We start from the raw sequence: 6303 nt of genomic DNA on the forward strand, positions 1-6303 counted from the left end.
TTTGTCCCCTCCACATTCTAGACCACTTGGGAAAAGACCACTCAGGAAGCAATACAGCAGCTTTCTTAATGATAAAGCTGGAAAGCCAAGAGAGTTCTTACTCTCCTTTTGCGGGGAGATCCTGGAGAAGGGAGAGTTTGGTCTCCAGGACAGACCGTCATTGCATGGAGGAGTCTAGGAATGTGAAACAAATACTTGTTGCCTGCAGGGAGTCAAGGCCTCTTATTGTCAAAAGTTGCAGAGGGCCTGAGGCTTTACCCTACTTGCAAGCTAACAAGCTAGACCGCAGCTGTTTCATGGATGCTGGCAAGAAGATATGAGACCCCTGGATCAGAGACAAAGGACTTTATTACTCACAGCAAATGCAGTAGCCAGTGTCAGCATGATGTTCACCCTAGTTGCCCCCAAAGGTCCCAAAGGGACAACGCAGGTGTTTCTAGATGGACCCTGAATATCAGAGGAGTATTACGGGTGAGGAGGTCAGCCCTTGAATGTTTCACTTCTTTTTTAGCAAGTGGAGGCAAGTCTGCTCTTTGTCCAGAGGAAGTCGTTACCTCCTTTCTCAAGGTTGCTCACTGCCAATGCAACCCTGAGTGATGTCCTGAGTGAAGAGCAGTCAGGCTCTTGCATTCATGGCTAACACAGGAAGAACATTTAGAGATGCTCAGGGCCCATCACAGAATGCCTCTTCTGACACCAATCAAATCAGGTCCTCCTTCCCTTGAAAGGGGAAGAGAAAGGTGAGGAGAACAGAGAAGTGTTATTCCAACACTTGCTCTTGGGGATAGAGCAGCAGTGTCCTTGTGGGAACACTTTTCAGCTTTCGCCAACTTAAATAAGCAGGTCAACAGGCTTGTGGCTTCCCCTTTTTGGGGAGGGGAACAGCAGTTTATCAGATAATCCTGCTCCCACATTTGCTAGAATATGCCCAAACTCACAATCGTTCCCTTGTACTATCCTTTTGGAACAAGTGGTGGGCGATTCATATTTCACCTGCTATGATGGTTTTTTTGTTAACCTGGCTAGGCTATAGTACCCAGTTATTTAATCCAACATTAATCTAGGTGTTGCTGTGAAGGTATTTTGTAGATGCAGTTAACATCCACAATCAGTTGACCTTAAGCAAAGGAGATGGCCCCTGATAATGTGGGTGGGCCTCATCCAATCAGTTGAAAGCCTTTAAGAGGAAAACTGAGATTTCTCTGAGGAAGAAGAAATTCTCAAGATCGCAACATTAGCTCCCACCTAGGAGTTTAAGCCTGCCAGCCTTCCCTACAGGTTTGAGACTTACCAGCCCCCCACAGTTGTGAGCAAATTCCTTGAAATATATCCTACTGGTTCTGTTTCTCTGGAGAAACCTGACTGATATGACCACATACCAGAAATAGGTCAGAAAAGATAATAATTAAACCCATAGCTCTGCTGCATCCGTGCTCACCACACACCCTCTTATTGCTTATGCAGGGTCTCAAGTCTCTGACACCTAGGAGAACATAGACCTCAATAGTCCAGCCACAGTGAGATAACAAGTTGGCATCTTTGCTGCACTGTGTATATTTTCCAAACGAAAATATCAGAGTACCAGCCCTGACAGATAAAAACGTACCTACAGGAAAAATTGGAGAGCATATTTGAAACTGGGTCTGTTCCAAAAATTCAGGAGGTACAATTTTTGTATCTAGATATCATTCAGGTTTGCTTCACCCCCATCAGTTCCCCTGGTCCACATAAACTCTAAATATACCTCATGAAGCTTCTAGATACTTCAAGATTAAGGATCTCCCAATTACTCAACAAATATCCAATGAGCATGAAGCAGGCCAGACACCATCTTGGGATTTTAAAAAAATTTTTATTGGAGTATAGTTGCTTTACAATGTTGTGTTAGTTTCTGTTGCACAACAATGTGAAACTGCTATACGTATACATATATCCCCTCTTTCTTGGATTTCCTTCCCATTTAGGTCACCGCAGAGCACTGAGTAGAGTTCCCTGTGCTATACATTAGGTTCTCATTAGTTCTCTCTTTTATACCATCTTGGCATTTTAAATAAAAGGAGCAGGATACCATTCCTAGTCACTGATAGTTCAGAGCCTGCTGAGACAGATGGGCAAGTAAGGAGGTGATTACAAAACAGGAACACTGGTGCCTGGACAAAGCCAAACCTCAGGTACATTCCAAGGCTGCAACACCCAGCCCCCAAGCCTTCACAGGAGAGCTTCCCTTCTGCACCATTTCATCCCTTTGTAAATTCAACAAAGGCTAACTGTAGTGTCCAACGTAACTGAATTCATTTCTCTGCAGGCTAGGGTCATTTCATCTGCCCACATCCATAGCTCTTGATCACCTGAGGAAAAATCAGAGTGCAAGGTCCACCCCACTGATAGCAGTCCAACATCAGCCTGGCCCTTTGACCTGCTCAGGCAGGCCTCATGGTCACCAGTCGCTATCCCAGGCCTCTGGGTCCAAGGACCCTTTCCTTACACGTTGTTTTTGAGAAAGACCAGACTAAGAAACATTAGCTCCTACATTCATCTCTCCTAGACTGGCCTCCCCCACCGGCTAATACCTCTGGACTGTGGAAGCTGCTTTCCCAGAATCTGGGGCAGTGCCTGGTCCAGTCTAAGTGCTCAGTGCCCGATGCTGAAGGGAGAGAGGGAAGAAGGGAGTGAAGGAATGAAAGAGCCTTTACAAATGAGAAAATACAGCAGCAAAGTGAAAAACACACCAGCCTGCCAGAGGGGGAGTCCTAGATCTGAGTACTGTCAGCTCTTAACTTTCAGTGTGACTTGGGGCAAACAGTTAAACCTTTCTGACTCCCAGTGTCCTCATCCGTAATGATGGGATCATAACAGTGTGTGCCTCATAGAGATACCATGAGATGTCTATAGCGCACTCAGTCAAGTGTCTGGCAGACAATTAACACTCTATATAAGTTAATTTCACTGTTATAATTCTCATATCACCACTCTGGACCTGCAATTCCTCACATACAAAATGAGGGGTTAAACCACATGACCCCCAACACCCTTCAAGTCCAACAGCTCTGCCACTTGGTAAAGCAGAAATGAACTCTTTGTACATCAGGCCCACTTCACAAATGACAATGACTGAGGAGAGCATAGGTGCTGGAGCCCAAGTTTGAATTCTGCCCCAAGCACTCAGGCAGCTCCAGCATCCAGTTCAGTACGATGCTGTTCCTAAATCCAGCTGAAAGGCTTCCATCCCTGGCTATGCCCTCCGCATCTTGACTTGTGTCCTGCCTCTTGTTGCCAGACTAAGCTAATATTAAATCTTACTGTTCAGCACATACTGTATTGCTATTGATTGTCACATTGTGTCTCAGATTAGTTTTAATGCTTTATACATTCAGCCATGCATAGCTCACTAAAACTAGTCCAGAGTTACCTCTCAACTCCCTGCAGGCTTCAGAATGTTTTCAGGACTGTGCATTTCTTAGAAGATTGAAGCAAGTGTTCACTGAACAACTGGCAACTTTCATTGGACAACTGACATTGAACAACTAAGGAAAGGAACTCAAAATCTCTGTCTGCGAAGAGCGAAGAATATAAATTACGAATGATCAATTTCAGTGACTCCCAGTGCATGAATCATTTCAGTAATAAAACTGTTTGGGGAAAGACTGAAGGATTTTGTCTCTTAATCTTACTCCCCCAGAGTTCTGTTATTAAATGTGTCCAGGGCCAACAATGGGTTATGGATTCATTTGAAGAATCACATAATCCTTCAAAACTGTCAGGACACAAGTGGAATTTGAAAGTGGAATTGCACAGAAGATTTTTTGCTCACTAGAGCTGGTCAGTAGGGCTGAGGCATACGGGTAATTTTTCTCTCATTAATGATTCTTTCAATACTTGCAAAGTAACTGCACTTATCTGGGACAAACCAGGTAGAATGCTACAGCTTTTCTTATGTCATATTCTCCTTCCCCAATGAAAGAAAGCTTCCACTTTTTCTATAAAGGTTGCTGTCATTTCTCTCTATTCCTTCCTCCAAAAAAGAAAATCACAAGTTTAGCTAAAATTTAGGCTGCAAAATGTTTCACAAGTTAATAGTTCATTATTCCATATTGATTCCTGTTAGTGCTGACTCCTAAGTAGACTGTGAGATTCTCAGCAGCAGAAACACCAGCAGAAGCTTCCCCTGAGTTATCCCACATGCCTAGAACAGCAGTTCTCAACCAGGGCAATTTTGCACCCCAAGGGACATTTGGCAGTTACTGGACACATTTTGATTGTCACAACTGGGCTACGGTGGCTGCTACTTGGCATCAGGTGGGTAGAGGTCAGGATGCTGCTAGACATCCAGTGCACAGGATGGCTCCCTCAACAAAGGATTAGCCTGCCTGAATGAGTGTTCTCCAGAGAAACAGAATCAATAAATATATAATTTATATTTTTTCTGTTCAATATTTTATTATTCTTTCATAATATTTATAATACAATTATAACCCTTTATTATATTACAATATAATATAATTACAATACAAATATATTATATTTATATTATATTACTATAATATAACAATGTTATAGTATATTAAATATACTATATTAATTATATGTAATTATATAATATATTACTATATTTAATATATTAATATAACACGTTATATTAATATATTACAATATTATAATTATAATATAATATTACAATATTATAATTATAATATATTACAATATTATAATTACAATATTATAATATTGTGTGGAATTGGCTTACACACTTATGGAGGCTGGCAAGTCCAAAATCTGCAGAGCCAATGTCCTAGTTCGAGTCTAAAGGCCAGCAGGCTGCTATAGAACCTGAAAGAGCTGATTGATGTCCCAATTCAAAGTCCATTATTCAGGATGATTCTCTCTTACTCAGAGAAGAGTAAGCCTTTTGTGCTATTCAGGCCTTCAACTGGTTGGATGAGGCCCACCCAACATTAGGGAGGGCAATCTGCTTTACTCAAAGTCACCAATTTAAATATTAATCTCATCCCAAAGCACCCTCACAGAAACACCCAGAGTAATGTTTGACCAAATATCTGGGTACCCTCGGACCCAGTCAAATAGACACATAAAATTAACCGTCACACCACCAAAAATGTCCATAGGGCTGTGGTTGAGAAATTCTGATCCAGAATCATTCTAGGCACATAATAAATGCTCAGAAATGTTTGTTGATGGAATACAATCGGCTTCTGTTCGTGTTAAGATAAAGGACGGCTCAAAAGTGGGGTAGGGTGGCCAGAGCATTCATGGAGGAGATGGGCCAGGTAGAAAATTGTACATATAGGTGGAACTTGGGTGGACAGGAAGGATACATCCCAGAATGGGAGAAGCCACATTCTGTGATGCATGCAAGGGAACCCCGTCAGCTAAAACCCTAAAGACACACTCGAGACTACAGGGGTCTTAGTAGAATAGAACCCACTGTGAAATTTGAATGAATGATGCGGCCTTGTTTTTAAAACAATTGAAATTATGTGTTTTGGGAAGGAGAGTAGGAGAAAACGGATCTTTAGCACGATTTATATTTATATAAATAGAGGCAGCAGTTTATATTAGCACATTTTACAGATGAAGGAACTGAGACAGGAAGACATTAACCACAGAGTTTGGGAATTTTTGCTTTACAGTTTGGTAAATGTGCTTACTTACGTCTGCTGACATGAGTTGGATGTTATTAGAGACGATACCATTAATGCACAGGATTGTTTGGTGTTTACAGTGCTGGCTCTGGAGCCAGGGCATGTGGGCTCAAACTGGCTCCACCACTTAGTAGATCGCAACCTTGGGCAAGAGGCCAAACTTGTGAATAGTAAATAAGTTCATACATATAAAGCAGGCAGAATAGGGCCAGTCAGTCACATAGAAAATGCTCAGTCATGTTGGCTGTTCTTGCTATCACCATTCTTTTTAATCCCAGTTCCTTAACACCAGCTATAAGGTTCTGCTGGATTCCCACCCCAACAAACAGCATCAAATCGTCTGGTGGCAAAACGGAGGAGGCATTAGCAAGCCCCTTTCAGGACTTTCCCAACTATTTTCAATGATACTTGCACAGATCTCTCAAAATTAAGTGATTTCAACGGCACTGAGTTTAAACCATTTTCTTCTGCAGCCTCCTTATTAAGTCTGTAGTTTAGACAAGCAAACACGCAAAACAAGCATGTACAAGCTGCTGCTTTGAGTAGCCAGGTGAGAAATGATGCTGCCCAGAGGGGTGTGTGTGTGTATGGGTGGGTGAGAGAGAGAGAGAGAGAGAGAGAGAGAGAGAGAGAGAGAGAGAGA

This window comes from Monodon monoceros, unplaced genomic scaffold (assembly GCF_005190385.1).
Source record: "Monodon monoceros isolate NGI ecotype Baffin Bay Population unplaced genomic scaffold, NGI_Narwhal_1 Super_Scaffold_21, whole genome shotgun sequence".
NCBI classification, from domain to species: domain Eukaryota; kingdom Metazoa; phylum Chordata; class Mammalia; order Artiodactyla; family Monodontidae; genus Monodon; species Monodon monoceros.